This window comes from Lagopus muta, chromosome 1, assembly GCF_023343835.1.
Source record: "Lagopus muta isolate bLagMut1 chromosome 1, bLagMut1 primary, whole genome shotgun sequence".
Taxonomy (NCBI): Eukaryota; Metazoa; Chordata; class Aves; order Galliformes; family Phasianidae; genus Lagopus; species Lagopus muta.
The window spans coordinates 84628256-84650811 of NC_064433.1; the positions used below are offsets into that span (position 1 = coordinate 84628256).

The 22556-nt window shown below is 39.2% G+C and overlaps 1 protein-coding gene across 4 annotated transcripts in view; it reads left to right on the forward strand.

Moving 5' to 3' along the window:
• FILIP1L (filamin A interacting protein 1 like) overlaps window positions 1-22556 on the forward strand; it is a 204646-nt gene that overhangs the window by 146992 nt on the left and 35098 nt on the right. Inside the window, exon 1 of one of the 4 annotated variants that reach the window (XM_048944481.1) lies at window positions 17605-17717. The exons of the other annotated variants lie outside the window; for them this stretch is intronic. The gene's annotated coding sequence lies outside the window, so the exon portion shown is untranslated. Of the gene's footprint in view, window positions 1-17604; window positions 17718-22556 lie in introns of those variants that run through there. 4 annotated transcript variants of the gene reach the window in all.

Below are 22556 nucleotides of genomic sequence, written 5' to 3' on the forward strand. Positions count from 1 at the left end.
CACACAGCAGTATGTATTGCATTTCTCTCAAAAACAAAATTACAGTGCACACCTCCATTTTAAGTTTCTTTAGCAACGTTGTGAAAAGCCAGAAATTCTCCATCTATAATTTAGAGGAAAAAAACAAAAACAAAAAACAAACAAACAACCAAAAAATACTAGGAAAGATTAAAGTAAATTTTGTAAAACTTAGTTTAGTTTATTCCCTACTACGAAGTCATGATGAAATGGCAATGACTGTGCTTGGTGGTACCCTAAACACAAATAAACAAACGTGTAAAAATAAAACTAGGATGTTTTGGCTTCCTTGGAGGGGAAGGGAACAAGGGGAAAGGAATTTACAACATTTATTCCATGAAAGGAGAAAAAAAACATATTCAACCATAAATGTAAAAACCCTGACATGATGACCATAATCTCAAAAGGTGACCATATTTCAATTACTGTCATCTATTTACATTGTGGAAAATATTTAATTCATTAGTCTACATGGAAGCTTTTTCAATACGCTTTCATTTCTCCACACTAATTAGCTAATATCATATGATTTTACATCATTTAAAAACATACAAACAGTTTCCTTAAAAGGAGACAGTATAAAATAGCATCAGATGACATTCTAGGCTTTAAAAAACAAATATTTACAGAGGATCTGTACTCTAGTCATCTTATGTCCTTTTCTTATAATATTTACAAACTTTACATCATCATTTGCGATAAAGTCCTAAAAGCATTAGATTTGCTGTCTGTTAGTTTACCAAGAGTATGCAATTCTTAATCATCTCTGGGCAGATTTACAACATAGAAAAGAATCTACAAGGACAACAGCGATGTGGGCAGGCTGGGGAAGTAAACAAGAAAACTGAGCCCCAAGACCCACAGCAGAAACATCCCAGTGGAACAGACCAACAAAGCCTACATCAAATCCTGAAAAATTTACTCTGGTGACGCTGGACAAAAGGAGGAAATTATTTCCAGGGTTCTATATCCCAAAGAAGCTTATATCTACCCAGGTTAAAAGTCTCAGTTTAGAGAATACTAGCACTTTCTCAGCCTGTACCAAATATGGCAGTGATTTCCAAAGCCTCATTATAACCAGTACCGACTGCTGTGTAACAGCACATATATGACAGGAGAAGGCAGCCCTGCACTGATGAGTTGTGCCACTCAACAGTGGAAGTAGTAATAGTAGTAGATACGATTTTAGAACTTCTGACACCTTCCTACATCCCGTGGAAAGGTAGCTAAAAGTGAATGAATAACAAGGTTTTGGTAAAGAAGGTAAGGAGAAACGCACGATGAGACCACTTAGTTTCACATCCTGGGTGGCAAATTGAATGGGGTTTCAGAGCAGCAGGTACAATGTCCGTAGCTGGAGGAAACAGACTTCTGATCAACGCCCTGTAATTCTAGAACCAAGTAGTCAAAGGTAGACCAGGATCAAAATGCATTTCTCCCAAAGCCCTGATAACAAGCCAAATTAATATGACACTATATAATGAAGTTCAGTTCCATCTGCACCAATAGTTGAGTCCAAAATATAGCAGACTATTGAAAATGGAGCATTGGATGGGTTTTAATTCGGGCAATGGAAAATATTCCCCTTCCAAACCGACTGTCCCACTCTTGCCACAAATACTCAAAGCAGCTCTCCAATTAGTTCCAAAGAGCATGCTTGGTCAAAGTCTTCTCAAAGACTGATGCATTTGCAAACCTTGAACATGATCAGCAGCCCACTGATACTTTGACATGATTACCTACCTGAATTCTCTACAAAGTAGATGGAAATTGGGCACGTTTTCAAAAATTAAGAGCTGCACACATGCACATATCAAAGCTCTGAAGACGTGTTTTATGCAGCCAGTAGCTCATAAAAAAGAGGAACTGCTTATAGGGCAACTGATTGCCAGGTCTTACGGAAAGAACAAGTTCCTAAAGCTCAGCTGATCTTGAGAAGTATATGTTGCTCCAATAGAAAAAAAAAGCAAGACTTCTAGTGGCATAAAAGACCTTTCAAGCATTTTAGCCTTCAATCAGGAAGGAGCTGCAGCAGTAGCTGGCTCTTATCCAGCATCCTTTGAATGAGGACAGAGATAACAGGGAGCAGTAGAGTCAGCAACGGACACAAGAAAAGTTAGGAAGAAAGAAAAAGGATGAGTTCATTTGTGCTGAAAATGTTAGCATTACACAAGAAATGGAGACACGTGCACATATTCTCCATGCCCAGCAGGCAGCCTGCACGTCTGTTTGAAATTTGCTCTTCTGCAGGACTTTTGCCAGCCATGGCACACAGACAAGCTGCAACCCTCATGCTTAACAAGGCTATACAAATCACGCGGAGTTTCTCACACCATAAAAATGTCACGGTTTCATGGTTGTGGAATACCATGATGTACATGCTGTCAGTTAACTCTCTTCTGTCACCTGACAGTGGATATTGGTTGATATAATTTTAACAAATATACTGAAGCAAAAAGCGCTGTGTCACCCAAGGCAAGTCATAAGAGCAAGTCAGGCCCATGCAACAGCCAGTTCGTGAAAAGACTCAAAAACAGGGATACAAAATGTAGCTATCTCCTTCATAATTATTTTCTCATAAACTGAAACCCAAACAGAACACCAGAGGGACAGAATTTCCTTAAATGCACTCTGCAAAACAGACTCTTAATCAGGGATCAGAGCTCTAAGCCTTTATCCTATCTGACCCACATTGCTCCAGACCACATAGTGACTTTCAGGATTCTGTGTGCATGTAACTGACTTCACCAAAGTCAACTTATCAAAACAACCCAGCAAACTAGGGGACAATTGAATGCAGAAAAATAAGTAATGCAGAAGTATATTTAAAAACCTAACCAGCTCCACAGATTAGTACAAATACCAGATACATTTCCCCAGTGCTTAGTTAGAATGGGTGACAACAAAAATAATGTAAATTGGTTTCCTTTAGCAACGTTTGTTTTCATCCTTTTTGACTATGGTATTTGCTGTGATGTCATTTACTATGGTAAAGAAACGAAAGAATCCCACAGCTCAGATTTCTCAGCTCTTCAGGGTGCTCAACACAGAGTACTAATTAGGGAGCTGATAGAAAAAAAAAACAAAAAAACCTAGATTTAGTTGTTTATCTGTTCTTAAACACTGTGTGCTACTCTTCTCCATTCCCAGTCCAAGATGAAATGATAGAGCCTCAATCCTTCAGCCCAGCTCATTTGCTGCTCTAGCAAAACCACCTCATAAATGAACATTACTTTATGATCTTGTAGGACTCATTTCGAAATTAAACCACCAGACCATAAAACCCCAGAGCCAGAAGAGGTCACAAAGAAGAGTGAACAAATAAAAATGTCACTGAGTTCATTTTGCTTTCCTATGGAAGGGTTTAAAATCTCTGAGGAGCACAAGTCTCACACACAATGGATCAAGCTGCATTCAGTTGCTCAGTTGCAGCTTTCCAAGGGCCACACTACCCTTGAGAAGGACAGAAGCCATATTTCCAAAGGCAAATATGGTGAGGGGCATTCTCATCAGGTTTGCACAATTATTTTTCAACAGAAAGAAAATATTCTACTTTCCTCCTAAGCTTTTTTTTTTTTTTTTAGAAAATATTCTCTGGACTGAAGAGTTTTCAGTTGCAGGCCAAACTATGTCCCTGAACACTTACTTTATATGGCAACAAAAGGCCTTTAAGACCAGTTTTGATTTTGACCCTCTCAGTGATGCTCTCACTTGCAATTGATTATGTCAGTACACAAAATTAACCAAAACAGAAAGAGCTGCACATTTCCTGCATGCCACATACAGTTGGGGAGGCTGCATTTTGCTTACAATTGTACACAGATGTGTGCTCAGGCTAGCAATGCTCCTTTGACTAAAGTTAGTGGGTTACCTCAGCGTGTACTTCACACTGGAAACGCTATTTTGGGTGATGCCTCTTCTCTTCAATAAGTAGTAAATCTCAAGTTGCACTGGTCCATAAACACTCTTGCTAACTTAACATGGTAAAAGAAAAAAAGAAAACCAAAGAGTAAACAATATGAAAATATATGAGGTTTTCATTTCTTCCTCCTTTAAAAATGAGAGTATGTTTGAACGCAGGGTTGTGTTTTGCATCCAGATTTTCCCTCTATTCCTTGGCAAAGACACTCTGCATCTCGCACATCACCTTCCATTCCCTTGGAGAGCTCTCTGGGCAGACATTATGAAGGAACTGTAAGATATGGGCTACATACAGAAAACCTGAATAAATGGAGCAAGCATTTTTGTCTTTAAATAAATCAGTCCCTCAGAAGTTAAGTGTACCAATTATGTGGCTAACATTAGGGCAACAAATTTTCCCTTGCCTTCCTATTGCCATATGCCTGTCATTTTTTTTCCTACAGTTTCCACTCACTGTTTCAAACATATGTTGCCACTTATGTGCCAAGAAAGGAATCTCTGAATTACCCCCTTCATGTATGATGAAATGGCAGACTGAATGGAGCCAGAGAGAGCACCATTAGCAGTTATTCACACTTCTGTTTTCTCTTAACTTCCTCTTCTCCAAAGTTTATTCCTCTTATGCAAGGGGATGTGTAACTATGAAGCCATCCATGAGTCATGCTACAAAATATATAGCTGTAGCCATGCACTGGAGAAGTTTTTTTTTTGTTTTTTTTTTGTTTTTTTTTTTGTTTTTTTTTTTTTTAAGGCCACCTTAAATAAACTTTTTCTTCTTTCAGTTTCCAGATGGAGGATTCTTTTGTGAATTGCTTACCCAAGCATCAACACTGGTGATCCAACATTCTTTTCCTGTATACTCATTGCTCAGTTTACCAGTGGTTTGCAAGCTTTGTCCCTGGAACTTGTACTTCCCCGGGGTCAGCCTAGATGCGCACTCCACAGTTTCAGAGCAGTGGGCCTCTAAAAACATGCATAGCTGTATCTGTGCTTTTGTTTTTCCCCTCAAGAAAAGACCACCAAAAAAAATAAAGTCATGAACGTAATTCTTCAAAGAGGAAAAAAGAAATCCAGCTAAAGAATCCCCCAGTGTTGAGGAATTCATTCTCCCGAGGGTGGTTATTCTGGCACCTTGAAAATCTGGCTGAACAACTGCCCATGGGGATGGATTATCTCAAGCATTCTAATAACTCAGTAGAAAGAAAAACCTATCTGCTAAAATGGATGCCAGCAGCTACCTTTCAACCTTGCTAACATTAAAGAGGGGTTACCGGAAGTTCATCCATCAGGAAACATTTTCAAAAGCAGATTAAAAAATAACCAAGTGTTTCCAGGAGCTGCTCAATGACAAACACAGAACAAAAGAAAGATGTGCTCGATAGTTTCAAAAGAACTTATCTACCCCCAAAAAACTGTTCATGACATAAAAGGAGAGGGTGCAGAGGAAGGCCATGAAGATGATCAGAGGGCTGGAGCACCTCTCTTATGAGGAAAGGTTGAGGAAACTGGGCTTCTTTAGCTTGGAGAAGGGAAGGCTCCAGGGAGACATCCTCGCAGCCTTCCATATTTAAAAGGAGCTTATAATCAGGAGGGAGAACAACTTTTTACATGATCTGATAGTGAGAGAACAAGGGGAAATGGTTTTAAATTAAAAGAGGGGAGATTTAGATGTTAGGTTGACATTTTTCATTCAGGGAGCAGTGAGGAATCCCCATCCCCAGAAACATTCAAGGCCAAGGTGCAAGGGGTTGGAACTGGATAAGCTTTAAGGTGCCATCCAGCCCAAGTCATTCTGTCATTCTGCAATTCCAAAACGTGTTCTCAAACTAAAATGAATTCTACTGAAAACTAACACCTTCACTATTTTCTTATCTGATGCTCTTACAGTGAGTGCCAGCATAAAAAAATGCCACTTTGTATTTCTACAGCGTGGTGGGCTTTTTGGTTTGCGTTGGTCTGAGATTGTTTGTTCTGTTTTCTGTACATGAGGACATACGGATGTTTTTCAAAGGAAACTGCAAAACCACATGATCAGACAATGAAGAATTACCTTTTTCCTCCATTAAATTCTCAGGAGCATAACGAAACCAATGAAGATGCACTGTGTGAAACCCAGTTTTTTTTTTTTAAGCGATGAACATGTTCCTGTTAAAAAATTAAAAATGTACCGGTGATAAGAAGAAAAACTACCAACACAGTTTGCTTTTGCACTGTTTTGTCACTAAGTGACTTCTGAAAATAGCTGGGTTTTTTTAAACCTGTTTTTTAAATGTAATTGTTATTGCACACACATGTCCCAGTTGTTTTTGAAGTACCAAGATGAATATTTTCAGGCTTATGCTTTCAAAATCAGGATCTTGTTTTGAAATCTTGTGGGAGCACTGACTATCAGGGATAGATTTAGACAAGAATTGGGGGACTTTAAAAAATTACTGATCAGATTTAATATTTCCGAAGACACAGCGGGAAAGGCACATGAACAAAATAGCTGCCAATTACTCTGGCCTATTTATCTCAAAAAGAAAGTCAGTATTAATGGATGACTCACTGTGGTACTTAATTCAGTGTAGGAGCAAAACAGGTTGGAAGAGATGAGTAAAATTCATGGCCATGGGTTGAGCTGGAGTTTTCACTGAAGAACAGTCCATGGTCTAAAAGATAAACTTGTCCAAAGGCTGTTGAGCAGTCTTACTTTGAAAGTTTGGTGCAATTTCACCCTTAAAGCACACATAAAAACTATGTTACGACAACACAGGAAATCATCTGTAGATCATCAGATCTACAGGTTAGGATTTTAAGTGTTACTTTTTAATATTTTTTAAAAATACAGTCTCATTTTCCATCAAGTAAGGACCTACCTATTTATTTTATGTAAGCTATGATCTATGGAGTCCGGCTTCATTAAAACTAGACTGAGATCACACACAAAATGCCAGCAATAAAAGACCAAACTCTGTATCACTTTCATATACACCTCGAGAGCTATAAACCCTGTATGCAATCTTTGACAAAAAAAAAAGAAAAAGGTTCTTACTAAAACCAGATTAGTTCTAGACTAGCCTAACTAAAGTTGCCAGACACATAGCAGTAATTTTGCACATATGGTCCTCACCAAGTGAATCCTAATAAGAGCTTAAATTAGCTTTGAAAGACAAATTTAATATCCCATAACCAAAGAGTTTCTTTCCAACATTTTTAAGAGGATCATCTTCCAATAAATCAAAACTACAGACTTAGTGGAAATTGGTCTGCCTCCTTTGAATTCGTTAACAACAGGAATTACACCACATGAAATTTCAGCAAACTGGTCTATAAACATGTCTGTAAAAGTCTTCTGGCTCTTTCTGTTGTTTACAAAAGTAAAGTGAACCCTTTATCAATTCTAAAATCTTGTTTTCCCTCAGTTACACCCTGCCCACATTAATTCTATCTCCAGTCAATTGTTTAACACCACAGTGTTAATAGGACGGTTAAGAAATGGTTAATTTTGAAAGATTACGTCTTCCATATGCAACTACCATTCAGCATCCCACCCTAAGGGTACAATCAACCAATAAGAGCATTGTTCTGATTATGTAATGCTTAATAATTTGATATCCCACTTGAGAGCTCTTTTGGATGTAAAGACAGCTATAGCATAGTGACTTTGCAAATAAGATGATGTAATGTTACTCTAGAAGTGACTGCACTGTAATGAAACATATGAGCATGTCCCGTAACAAGCACACGTTTCAAAAGCCAAAGTACATTTCAGTCAGAACTATTCAACATCAGTTCTTTCCCTTTTTGATTTCTTTGCCTCTGCAGCTCTTAAAGGCATTGATATCAAACCAGAACTAGGATTTTCTTCAGAATTAGCCACAAAACTCCCTCAATTGTAGTTAACAGGTTCTCAAAAAAAATCAAGTAAGCTTGTCAACTTGTATTTATGAATCAATGTGAAAAACACATTGCATAGGTAATTTTAAGAATTAGAAGGAAGTTGCCAAAAGAACACGTTAAGAATTTGTGCAATTTAAGACAGAAGTTTTATATGGAAATGCAACTTAAATCAACATACATATAATTTAAGAGTCAGGAAGACGTTTTTACTTGGGGTTTACATTCAAACGTTGAAGAGAACACATACACAGTACATTCATTGTCCATCAAAGTCGAAACAGCAAGAGCTTATGAACGTCTTCAGAACACATATGTGCACATAGTTTTAAAAAGACTGTGGCTTTATATATATATATATATATATATATATATATATATATATATATATATATATATACACTATATATAGTATATATATAGTATATATATATACTATATATAGTATATATATAGTATATATATATACTATATATAGTATATATATATATTTATATATATACACACACTATATATATATACTATATATAGTATACAGTATAGTAGCTTTTTTTTATTTATTTATTATAATATTTTATTATTTTATGTAATTTATTATTATATATATAAATAAATAAATAAAAAGCTACTATACTGTATACTATATATAGTATATATATATAGTGTATATATAAAAAAGCTACTACTACAGGACAATGAAGAAGCACTGAAAAAAAAGAGAAAAAGGCTTACAAGAATTAAAACATTCTGACATTTACTAGAAGAATCACACAGTGAAAAACAAAATTCTACTATCATCACAGTAAAATCCTTTCTCAACTCAGATTAAGGCTAAATGGAATTTGAGATTCTCTGAGGACTACTCTGTTATATTAGAACTCTTCTCTTTTCCAATGACATTCCTAAAGGAACCAAAGTTTGATAACAAGCCTCCCTCCATTAAGTACAAATGCTAAAAGTGTCTATATCATTTCTTTCCAGTCACTTTAGTGGGCATCAGTATCTTCACGTGGTCCCTCCCACAAATTCCAATAACCCACTCATTGAATTTCTTCAATATCACACAGGCAGACTAGAATTCCACCTGAAAGTGCTTGCCTCTTTTACAGCTTTTGGCTCCTGCATGCCCTTAAAAATCTGAGATGAGCATAGAACAGCGCAAAAAGAGAAAAAGCAAAAGTCATATTAACATCTGGTGAAGTCGTCAAAAAAAAAAAAAAACAGGATGGTTGTACCTACCTGTTTCTTCAGTAGATCTTAAAATAAATAAATTACTATACTTATAAAAGGATCCTCAAACACGATTTCCACCTTTCTTTTGTATTACTTAAGTCATTATTGCTATTCCCCGAAGCCTGTAGGAATTCACTGCCAAAAACGGATAGCTTTCCTGCTTTTATGATATACCTAAAATAGAGAAGATGCTTCCAAGAAATCATTTCCCACAATACTGAAGCAAAAATATAGGAAAAGTCCATTTAAATGATCCAAATTCTGACATCAATACATGTGGAAAACATAGTGGTATGGCATTTAAAGCTAAAAGTATCATAAACAGCTCTCAGACACATTTCTAAAGAATAACTCACTGAATAGATCAACAACCTTTGCAACCATCATCCATAAATGTTCTGCAGTATCTACAGTTCTTTTGTGTACATTTACACCGGCAAACTTCTCAGAGCAATTCTCAAAAGGTCAGGAGGGATTTCAGATTTCACTCCCACTCAAGGTCTACCAAAGCAAAATCACCAGTAAGGGTTTCAACAAGCTATGCATGTTTCTTCTATACAGGTTTCTATCCCACCAAAACTGCTCCAAGAACTCTGCTCACTCACCACAATGACCACTGAGCAAACTATACATAGCAGCATTCAGACATGACTTGCCCTGATTTAGATACACGTGGATAGCTACAAGACTCCACGTACATACTCCAGCTCCAAGGTCAAAGACATTTTTATAACTCCCAAATAAAGTGTTTATTCTTGTCAAGCTCCATATAACCTTATGTCACTGTGGACGCAATTTAGACTTCCAGTAAAATAATCCCTTCTATTTCAGTAGAGTTGGATGCATGTATTCTCCTCTTTACTCAGAAGGAATATCAAAAAGACTGATTTTTTTAATGCAAGAATAGCCTTTGCTCATCTACTATGGGGATTCTGAAATAAATAAAACCAGATGATCAGGGTAAAACAAAAATGCATCAAAGAACAAAAAAATTCAAGCCTCACAAATGCAGACATCTTAAGAAAAGCCAACTTTAATCAAATTTTATCAGGTCATCCACAACTGGGTTTTATTTAACCAACACAACATATCTTAGGAATTTGGAAAATACATGTTTTTTTTTTATTTGCAATTGCTAGTTCTAGGCCTCTGTTCCTCATATGCAGAATCCAGACACTTCTTTAGGTATTGCTTTGAAAGTTTAAATAACCATAAATGTCATTTTTCACAAAAAAGTTGCAAGCAGTATCATAAGCACTGTGTTACAGTAACTAGAACTGATTTCCTCCTTCTGTCCTTGCTACTGGCTAGAGTTATGCATATATTTTTACCTATAGATACACTTATGTTTTTATTTTTGAAGGAAAAAAAAATAATACTAAATTTACCATGCTCAAATCTTTGTATTTCAAGGATCACCTGAGAGCTGTAAAGCCTGTACCACTGTATCACCCTCACTGGGAAAAACAACTTATGTTAAAAAGATAAGGAAGATTACAACTTGAAATTATGTGTTCATTTAAGAAGTCAGCTTACTTAATGATTATTGAATGTACAATGGATTTGGTAGCAAAAGGACTCACTTCAGGCTTCTTTTATACAAAACTGCATTACTATATGAGAGAATCCAATGCATTCCTGCCTTTAATCAGTTCTACATGGTACATCACATGATCACACACATAACATACACACAACCTTTTCTGAATTGTAACTATCATTCATCTAACGGATACTGATCTTTACACTGTGAGCTTCTGAGGAGAATGCTTCCAACCAAGTTACCAAGGGGAAACAACATCCAAAGGAAAAGAACAGAAATAGATTAAAAATAAGCTACCGAACAACCAAACCAGACCAAAACAACAACAACAACCAACAAAAAAGAGAACAACCAAAACAACACAAGGTAAAGGAGACAATAAAGCACAGGGAAGGTTGCAAGGAAGACTGTTAAAAGAGCACAGAATTGTAGACACTAACAAAAATATTTTGTCTTTGCTTCAGGTGCTAAAATAGAATTGCCTTAAGTCATTTCTTTGTGCTCTAGTACAGCATTCAAGAATGAAGCAATCTGTGGGTTATTCAAGCATTTACTTCATCTCCTGAATGACCTTCTTAGTAACAGCCCGTCCTGTTGACACAACTTCCAAAGGCATGAGATCAATAAAAATGTCCCAAGATACAGGCACAAATTTAAGATTGCTGACTTTAAGGTAATAGGTATTAATGTTGACATCTTTCTTGCAGGCTGCCATACAAACAAAAAAAAAAGCCAAATTAATTCCTTTTTGCATTTATTCTCCTTCCTCACTCAAAGATTCTGTGAAATTTTTGTTGCAGACTCTAAAGCTAAGGAGAGTCAGAGTCTGCTAAATACATTTCCCCATGCCCAAGAGACTCCTTGAACAGTACCTGCTGTGGGCAATACTAATACAAAGAACTACACGAGACAACATGCGAGGAGATCAAGAAACTCTCTAAATGCTTTTCCAGACTACAGAATTGAACCACATGACAAAGTCACATTTTTAAACCATTAATCTATCAGATAGCTCTGCAATTCTGAATCCCAAAGGGATCGAAGTTTTTCAGGGTACGCTACATCCCTGGGAATCCACAATCTAAAACGCACTGTATGGGATACACTTGCCTCTGTTTTTTCTGTATAGATTCCTTGAATCACCAAGTCTACTGTATGACTAGTGAAATTTCAGAGAATAAGGAAAACATTTTAAAATGTATTTTTAGCTGTCCAAGGCACCTGTAGGTCAGCATCACTCAGTAACAATTAAAGAAACAACAGACACAAAGGGAAAAGTATTAGTGAAGAGATGTTCAGTGATATGGAGGAACCAAAGGGATAATTTGATCTACAAAAAATCTACAATTTGTTTCATCTTCCTCAAAGCCCTGAAAAGAGCAACCATCACTGACACCATGCTTAGGTCATGGCTATGCAGCAAGTTAGGTCAACAGCTCAGAAAGATTTGCTCCATTTAATATAATGACTGGACCCACAGCTTAGGTTAACACACAAAAAAATCCTGAGACAGGGATTCATGTGGAGCCTGATTTGAAGCTTAAAATGTTTCAGTCACCACTTCAGTGAAGTTCTACTGCTTTGGCTGCATTTAAAAGGACACGGAGGAAGAAAAGTCGGCAACTGAGTGAAGTGCCGCTTTTTTTTTTTGCTGGGTTCCAATGACTAAAATGAAGATGTTCTACTGAAAATATGTTCTACTTTCAAACATGTCACCATATACATAATTTAGCTCCCTCCAATCAGGCCCCATCTGGAATACTGTGCCCAGCTCTGGAGCCCCCCAGTACAAGAAAGACAGAGAGCTACTGAAGAGGGTCCAGAGGAGAGCCACAAAGATGATCAGGGGACTGGAGCACCTCCCCTACAAAGACAGGCTGAGGGAGCTGGGCTTGTTCAGCATGGAGAAAAGACGACTGCAGGGTGACCTCATTGCAGCCTTTCAGTACCTAAAGGGAGCCTACAAACAGGAGGGGAATCAACTGTTTGAAAGCATAGATAACAGCAGAACAAGGGGAAACGGTTTTAAGTTGGAGGAGGGAAGACTTAGACTTATCAGGGACAAGTTCTTTACTATGAGAGTGGTGAGGTACTGGAACAGGCTGCCCAGAGAGGTTGTGGATGCCCCGTCCCTGGAGGTGTTTAAGGCCAAGCTGGATGGGGCCCTGGGCAGCCTGGTCTAGTATTAGGTTGGTTGGTGGCCCTGCCTGTGGCAGGGGGGTTGGAGATTCGTGATCCTGAGGTCCCTTCCAAACACAGGCCATTCTGTGATTCTGTGATCACAACCTCCTTGTGCTACCGCATTAATAGTGAAATGGCTGCCGTGCTTCCAGAAACAGCCTGAACAGACAAGCATATTTGCAGAACAAAAATTTTTAAAAAATTAATGCAGAACAACACTAATAAAAACTTCTGAGTTCAAACTGCTTGGTAAAATACACTATTGTGCAGAGTTTTCATAGACCATGAAAAGTTATCTCCATTCATTATGCAGAAAATTTACTTGGCCAAGATTTATACGTGAAGACATACATATTAAATTCAGTTAATGTTTGCTCATGGCAAGCTCTGTCCCACACAAAAATGCCTTTTTCATTAAAATTTATCTTGGCTCTATATACAACAGGACTCCATCTCACAAAAAGACATGGAACATTTGCCAGTTCCTCTTAGGAGAGAAGTCATTAGTAACGACATGAAAAGATGCTGTCATACACTTCTCATGGCAGAGCCCAACAAAAAGGGATCAAATTATCCCTAATATTTGGCTAGGAATTTTGTTTGTATCTGACAAAGTGGGGAGAATAATGGAATCTGCAAACAATAGGGGACTTTGGGAAAATATTTCTTCCTGCTGCCAAAAAAATTAAAAAACACACAGTAATGAAGATATGAATCTCTTTCCGTCCACAGTCCATAGTCAAGACACATGAATCTTAAGAATGTTATCTTTAGAACTTTCTCTTGCTTTTCCCCCTTGCTTTCCACATGCAATTTATCAATAGTCACTGCATTTCAGACCATCTTTTAGCCACAGTAACATTCATATTTCTTCCCATAATATTTAGAAAATAATACATGCAGTGGGATACAAAATACTAAAACAGTCTTTACTGATGAAATCTAAGAGATCGTCAACAACTAAGCTAGGAAAAGCAATAAAAACAAATTGAACAGAAAATTTTAAAAAGATGTTATTAATCCAGGAAAACATTCAGAAAGCGAGCCCTCTTCCACTGACTTAATGGTAAAACTCCCATAGACTTCAGAGAAAAGGCTGAGTATACGCTGGATAAAAATCCTTGAAATCACATGAGCTATTAATACATTAAATGTCAGATCCCATTTATACAAGCCACTAAATTAGACTTGTCAATATTGTATGCATTTCAGTATTCCAGTATTCCTTGCAAAGCTTAAGCAGAACTCCATCCAAGAAAACAAACAGTTTTAAGTAATGTAGGATCCTAACAAATGCCTTGATGGTATTTGTACTTCTGTAGATATCTATTTTTGGAATATGAAAGTAACCTAAAGATTTAGATCCCACAGAGAACTTTGAAGACTGAGCCTCAGCGATTCAGCGATATCTACATGGAGGAAACGTGACTAAGAGCCCAATCCAGCCAAGAATTTCAATATATCATTAAAATCAGGCTTATGCTGAAGTCCTTACTTTTTTCAACAAAAATACACAGGACTATGTTTAAGTGCTCTGTTGAACCGAGGCCCAAGTTCTAATTTCCTTTATTTATCTTAGATACAAAATGGCTACAGGAGGGGGGTCAAACGCTGCAATAGATAGCTTATGGGTTTAAGGACACTGGAACGGCTGCTATGAGCTGCTAAGGGAAGAAATAGTTTTAACAGTGCAAATAATGGGAAGAAATGAGATATTTTAAGATAGAGTCTAAATAAGAGGCTCAAAGTCATTTAGCTTACTTGCCCCATCTCTTCCCTGCCTGCTAACCTGCCATCTTTCCAGCTTCAATTTTTTAAAGTTGAATCCTAAGATAGTGTGGGTGCAAATAATAAAACAGAATGGTAAGCAGAGAGAGAACAGAGACTAGAAAGAAGATACTGCAAACAGGCTGCAGGGAGCAGCCCCACATTGTCAGAGAATGCAACAAATAAGGTTTTCATTTTGTCTTCACTCTCTACAGATCCACTTTCTTTTGCTGTCAACAGCACCTGCAAATACACCAGCTCTGAACAACTCTGACTAGTAACTAAGGAAACCAAATTGGTTCACAGGGAGCAATGGAAAGTGACAAAGACATTTTTTCCCTCCTGTGAACTTCACCATAGACAGATCTGCACCTAGAGATAGTGGAAGACACTGTGAGAAGGCAGTAAAGGAGAGCTTCTCAGTCTCTAATACAAGCTTTTTATGTTACAGGAATCCAAGAGCTAGAATTTTTAATCATGCATCTCCTTAACAGTGCTTGAAACAGTGCTGTGCTCTGTCTTTTATGAAGTGGTGACAATGCAAGAGAAGGAAGTCAGGTCACTGCACACTCAGCTGATGCTCTTTGACAAAGCGCTTTTGCAGAAGGTCACAGATGTGCACTTTTATATCACAGAGGAAAATTAATTAAGAAACTTGAAGTTCATACTTCAGCCGTTCCCAGATGTAAACACAGATTTACAAACAGGAGGATTTGCGTTCCCTCTTCCCTGCTCTAGCCTGCCCCCAGACTGTCAATAAACTTATCACCAGCACTATCTGACCCGTGTTCCTAGCAACTCGAAAACAGAACTGGAACATAAGGATGCTCTTTTGTTTACCTGCTTTTAGGAAGTCTTCTTCTAAGCCGTTTCTACACTACAATAACTCTTTCAGTGTGGCAGAACAAACATGCAGGAAATTTTCACACAATGAAGACCAAAGAGATAGGGGATGTGTAGGTAAAGGGGAAGATGCACATGAACAGAAAAAAAAAAATAATAGAGAAGGAAAGAAAAAAAATCATTAAATAAAAAAGAAAAATATTTTTCACTCTATCTGTATGAGTAAACACACATTTAGAAGAATGCATACAAATTTAACTCCTAGCTACCTTTAACAAATACGTTACACACAGTAGTCCCCTACTTACCTGATTCCCACCCTGCAACCTTAGTTGGATGCAGCATTCCCCACAGCTCACTCTGTGACAGTCCCTGCACCTGCAGCTGTCCTCTTCCAGATAACTGCAGAGTCCCCACAGAAGAGTATGTAGGTGACTATGAAACCAACTTCATGTTTCTCATACCAAGATCACCTTGATGAGCAGCTATGTAATGCAAATGCCACATCAGCACAGTACTTTCAAGAAAAATAAACCAAACAAAATAGTAGTTCCCAAGAACTTTAGCCAAGCCTCCATACAGCCCAATTCTAGCTGGAAGACAGGCTCTTTTTTGTTTGGATTTGGTAAATCTTCTTACAATACAAAATAAACATTATCCTGGTCTGTCCATTGGTATTTTCACACAATACATTGTTATCCCTAAAGTCAATTTTTAAAGGATCAATACAGAGGTATGACACTATTAAAGAGATCTGGAAGATTTTGATCACACCAGCCTGAATTTCCTCCAGGACTTACAAGGGGACAGCAGAATCCTCCATGCACACAAGCAACACACTTCTGAATAAGCTCTAGCTTATTCAGGCACAGTGCAAAGGCTCGGTTAAGAAATTCCACCTGAAAAACAAATGCATTTTTAAGACTACGTTCATGATAAGTATGTGCAAGTAGCAAGGAGATACTTTCTTTTTAATGAAACATTAACATTTTAATCACTATTTGTCTTCAAACACATGGACAGCACCCCCAAATAAACGAACTGCATTATGTAGTGAGGCAGTGGCACAGACTGCATAGGAAGATGGTGGAATCACCATCCCTAGAGGTGTTCTAGAGCCATGCAGACACGGCACTGAGGGATGGGGTTAGTGGGAATGGTGGGGATTGGGCCAGGTAGGTCATATGAGGAGTAGATCATAGCAAAGTTTTTCTGAAGACTAAAATTCAAATGTTCAAAGTGAATTGTGGAGGCATCTAGTCTTAAGAGAGCTGCACTAAACAGCACGGAATGCCCTTTGCATGGCCTAATTTACTCATCAGCACCAGAAGAGTTTATTTCAGTAACTTAGTGGAATTTCCACAACAGATCTGACTGTTATTTCAGGTATTTGTTCCTTGTGTTCTCCATGTTTATTCAGGGTGTACGCTGAAAGACAGGGAATACAAGAGATACGCTTTAAGCTCCACAGTCTAAATCCCTCTTTTTGGCCTTCTGCCTTTTTCCTAAATATTAAAACAAACGACTCATTTCTCTAAGACCTTACTAAAAATAGCCAGTCGGGCCACTTAATTGTGTTAGCTGGAACACAAACATGCGAGAAGGAAAGGGCTCTGCAGGAAAAACACTGAGGGGAGGAAAAAAAAAAAAAAAAAAAAAAAAAGAAAAGGAGGAAAAAAAAAAAAAAGAGAGATTTCATCTGGCCTTCCCATCATCACTCGGAGAATTGTTTGGTAGTTACATCATCAGGAAATAAAATACTATCCTCTGCAGACCCCGACTCTTTAAAGAAGGAGGGGAGAAAAAAGAACAGGCTGAAGTTCCTATCACCCTCTGAGGAGCTGAGCTAAGATCACTTTTTCTGTCACGGGAAAAAGCAAGTGAGAGAAAAATAAAAAATAATTAAAGAATAATAATAATAATAACCCCTTCGGGACAAGTTGCTAAGGGAGATGCAGTTGGATATGACATACCCCTCTTTTTTCAAGTTCCAGCCTAACTGCAAAGCGTTACAGCTGATCAGCCAACAGCTCGAGTGCCTGCGTTACAAGTGACCTGCCGCAGCCCGGACCGTTCCCCCGTGGTCCCTGGGCCACGACCCGGCGGGCACGGTTGGGGGCACGGCTGGCGGCACGGCTCCCCGCAGCGCCGCGCCGCCACGAGCCCGCTCGCCGCGCGGCGCCTTATATGGCGCGGCCATGACGTCATGCCGCCTAGGCTCGGGCCGCCCGGCGCCCGTCCCGCAGTGCTGCCGGCGGAGCGGCGGCGGGAGGCGCGCAGCCCGCACGGTCCCGCGTAGCCGGCTCTTCCCTAGCGGCTACGGGAGCGGCAGGTAAGAGCGGGCGGGCGGGGACGGCCTGCGGGGACCCTGCTTACGGAAGGGCGTTGAGGAAAAAGGGTGAAAGCCGCCAGGTTTCACCGGGATTGCTGGCAGAGCATCCTATTTCCCTGTAACCTGGCATAGGTGCAGAGCAGACGACAGGAGGGGTGAACTCAGCGGTGAGGAAGAAGGGAGGTAGGGATGCGGGAGCTCCTCCGTAGCCGGGTAACGTCGCGGCTGCACTGCAGCTGCGTGGGAACGCGGCAGGTAGGGCTCCTGCCCCTCTGCGCTGCCCTTATCTACACAGGTGGTGTGCTGAGCGTATGCTCAGACTTCTGAGCAACTTCTGCTGTAGTTCATGGGGCGACGCGTGAGTTGCCACCAGCACGATTCTGCCCGTGGGGCTGCGCTCCGTCTGAACCGAGCAGTTGCGACCAGCTCGGAGATCGACAAACTTCCCAACTTCTACACGCTGCTTCCCTCTTCCGTGTCTTGTGTGCAAGTGTCAAGTCACAGCAGCGCTGAGCTGTCAGACGGTGAGAAGGAAACTTTAAATCCCGGTCACCGAGCAAACGAATCTCGAAGGAGAGCAGCCGCTGCAGAGCGGGATGGGCACCTGGTAGGCTCGGCTACAGCTTGCGGCTGTCAGCTGCAATTTGCGGGGACGCGCTCCTGTCCCCGGGCTGAGGAGCTGTCACATCTCCGCTTGTAGGAACAACTGCGCTCAGGTCAGCTCCACTGTGCTACCTGCTGATTCAGGCTGCCAAGCAATGCTCTCCTGAGGCTCATGTGCGCTTCCAAATGTTGCCGCGAGACCTTGAAAGTCGGACAAACTCTACTTGAAAGAAGAAAAATCTGGTTTTGTTGTTTTCGTTTTCCTTAATATCAAGCTACGTAGCTACAAAATACTAGTACAGGCTCGAGCTACGTAGCTACTAGTACAGGCAGCAGAAAGCTGTGGAGATTTTTATTTATTTAGTTTCATTCAGTGTTTTAAACCCTTCAGAATCCTTGTTCAGAAAAGTTTAAGCTGCTATTATACAGCCATACGCATTCCTGTTCTATCCTGCACACAAGGCATGGGAGACTGAGAATTGAAATCCCTTGTGAATGTTTTCGGGACATTTTTCCTCTAAAAACAAGTAGCAAACAGTATTTAAGTAGTCATTCTCTACATGGCTCTAAAATCCTTTATAGATATACACTTCCTTTCAAACATAACTCAGGTATTTCTATATTATATTATAATAACCCTGGCATTTAAATAGATGTCATGTTTCCAAGGTAGTTTTTCTTGTAACAAGCAAAATTTACACTTCTGTTGATGCCATCAGTGCACCAGACTACAGAATCACGGGAGCAATGTCTAGTATATATGGAATGAAACAAAGCCCATAAAGCAGAACAAATGGAAGTTTATACTAGAAAACTAACACCCCAGACTGGCATCCTAAACCCTTACCAAGCCTTCTGCTTGCTGTTCTATTGTAGCTGCAGACTAGCAACCTAATTCTCCTTCCCTGATAAATTTTGATTCCTATACATTATAAATTCAGTCAATTTAATACTTTAAAAATGCACTGGCAAGTTACAATGTGGAAATGTTTGCTAAATTATGAAAAGACATGTTAAAAAGCAGAATTAATAAGCAGCCCTTCACATATATCTGAAGGAAAAGGAGAGGCTGAACTCAAAGGACTACAGTATGATAAAGTAAAAAGCATTTGTAGGAATACTATAAATGCAATAAACATGTTTTATGAAGGTATTAACTAGAAATAGAAGAAAGCCTATCCATATCTAAGAGACTACTTCAGCTCTTCCAAATCCAAAACAGAATAAAGGCAATGTGTATCATTATATTATTTTGATAATATCCTAAGTGTCATCTGTACTGTGAGTACTACCAGTCTAACGCAAATCATGATATCTGTTAAAAAATAAAACTACTTCATTTCCCATAGTTTGTCTTCCACACACCTAAAGGGAAAACATTCTTTGCCTTACACCTCTAAGACAAATTTTGATCTAATTTCTACTGGTAAAAGTCCAAAATAATTAGACTTGGGTATAACAATTAACATCTTCTGTAGTTGTTTCCCACCCCACCCCCCCCACAGTATTGTGTGCCTTTGTTTTGTCATAGATTTCCTAGTACGTCTCGAAACTATCGAGTTTTAAGTAAACAAAATGTTAGCTGATATCACTTAACACTAAGAGAAAAGAAAACAGTAAAGGGAAAGAATAATCATGTAATTCAGTCTTCAGCACCTGGATTTCTTCTGTTAACTTTCTCTGTACCTCTCAACTTTTTTTTTTACAACAGGTAATGTAAAGAGAAAGTGCTTTAGGAGCAAGCACCTCCTCCAGAAATGAGGGTCAGCCTCCTATCTAACTGCATTGACCCTTTGTTCCTTCCCTGTCACTCCCTTCCTTCCACTGACCAATGTCACATAAATGCTGATAGGGGAATTTTTAGAGATTGATCTCATGGATCAACGTATCTAACTTGCCCTTATTTTATTTTCCCCACCAGTACCAGTATAAGCAAGTCACTGCTTGATTTGGCTTAATAACATCACCCCTGTGTTACTTACCTAATGCTGGAATGATTTATCACATTTGTCATTGTCATGGGAGGAAAAAAAATAAAAGAAAACCAAACAGCCTGATTTTACTTGCAGCGGCAGTTTGCATTTTATGTCAGTTCTTAAAAGCTGGCACTTTTCTTTAGAAAAAGTCCTTTATCGGGGTAGGCTGGCATGGGAAAGTGCACAGCCAACACTCCTTGGGAGCTCTCCTGCACACAGCTTCTCTCAGATCCTGGGTGTGGTATCACCAGAACACAGCTCATTACAGATGCAATTAAAATACCCTGGAAAATATCTAAGTCAGAGAGTACTAAGGAGGTTATAATGTAGGAAGACTCGTCTTTAAAAACCATCCTATAAAATTTAATTCTGAGTCATTAATAGTTCCCTTTAATCCTCCAGCCTGTCATCAAATTGATGTGAATTAGAAACCATGCCTTACCATTAAAAAACAAAAGCTTTCACTGCTTAGGTTTGTCTTTTCATAAATGGATTCTTCATAAATGGATATCCACAAGGTTTATCTTGAGTTTTCTCAATGTGGTCGAAGGCTTGGTTAGTTTCAGTCCCTCACTCCTGCCCCCTAAGAGGGTAGGAGACATTGCTGAAATACTTTAAATCAGCACATATAAGTACATATAAGCACAAGGCTGAGCTTGTGCTTACGTGAGGTAATGGGCATTCTGTGTCTTAACACCTCTCAGTCTGTTCCACTGATGTTGAGGTTTGCTGTGTTTCCTGCTAGTGAGACAAGAACCACTCTGACTGCAACTCTGGCACCATCTTGTCTCTAGGAGGTCAGAACAGCACCTCGCTGCCTGACCGATGGAGCATGCCCACCATCCTCGAGTGTTCAGGAGTTCAAGGACATGCTATTAAGAATTCAGTAGCACAGCGTAGCCTCCTGTTTAAAGGCAGTACAAAGCCAGTCCCACCCGAAGCATTGCTGGCTAAGCAGAGTGACAGAACCGAGGTGACAGAGCAGGGGAAAATTCCTGCAGTAAGTGAGCGCCAGGTTATCCAAGACAAGTGAACACCCAGCACCAGCACCATGCAACCCTCCCTTAATTATAAAACAGAAAGCTTGAGGGTGAGAGTTCGAACTGACCTTGTTAGGCAACACTTCAAAACAACTACAAGTCATCCAGGTTGATAAACACACTTTTTTTTCCTCTGTTGCAGAAGTCACCCCTTCTGCTACAGCTCATCGTGCATGTCATGATGACATTACACACACTTTTCTTCAGCCTTGAGCTGTGTGTGGGAACCTGTTGCTGACCACCAGAGAGTGGCTGCCATGGTCAAGAAGCAGAATTCCTACTTTCAGAGCCCACCCGAGCTCAGGCTTCCACAAACCGTTAGAGAAGGACCACAGGCAGGGTACACAAAGCTCTGATGAACATGACAGAGAATGCAGATGCTAAGAGTGAACTGAAATACTTCTGACAAGGAAAAAAATACCTAGCTATCAGACGTGTTTTGATCTTTGCACAGTTCCACAATAAGACATTTCTAGTTTATAAAAACCTTTCTGCTAATCTTGCCAGATGTTTTGGCCAGTATCATTCACAGCATTCACACCCAACAGGACAAACAACATTCAGTTTTCATGTTTATACAATATCCAACAACAATCAACATTGAGACCTTGAAAAGCCTTACCATTATTTCTTTTTAAACGTGGGCTGGTGGATTAATCTTGCATACATTTCAGGGAAGTAAAACAATACATGAACCAAATTTCATTGTCCTTTACAGGCTTCCAAAGGCCTGGGAAGGAACACAACAATTACACTGAAGTCAGAGGAAACAATAGGTTAGAAGGTTTAGAGATCTCTCAAAAGCAGCTTAATAAATGCCACAGTTGTTTTAGTTTTTAAACTTTAAAGTGCTCCTCTTAGTTACGCAGTACTTCAACTTCAGTCATTCCACTTTCAGATCCCTTCTTAGAGAAGAGGAAAGTGAATTAATTGAGCCTAATTTGTACCTCAAAGTTTGGACTCCTGAACTTGGGGGTACCACAGCACGACATTCAGAGCAGCTAGCCCCTGACCTATGTGTCTGAAATCCAGCACTGCTCATATTAACTTGGATGTGGCTCTCTGAGAACTAACTCATCAACAGCTATTAGTGTATAGGAACTTGGGAAAAAAATGCAATTTGCTAATGCTCAAAGCTAAAACATTTTCTTAACCTGCAAATAGCACCATATACTTTTTCATGTAAAGAGAAAATCTTTTGACTAGCAGCCCACAACAAT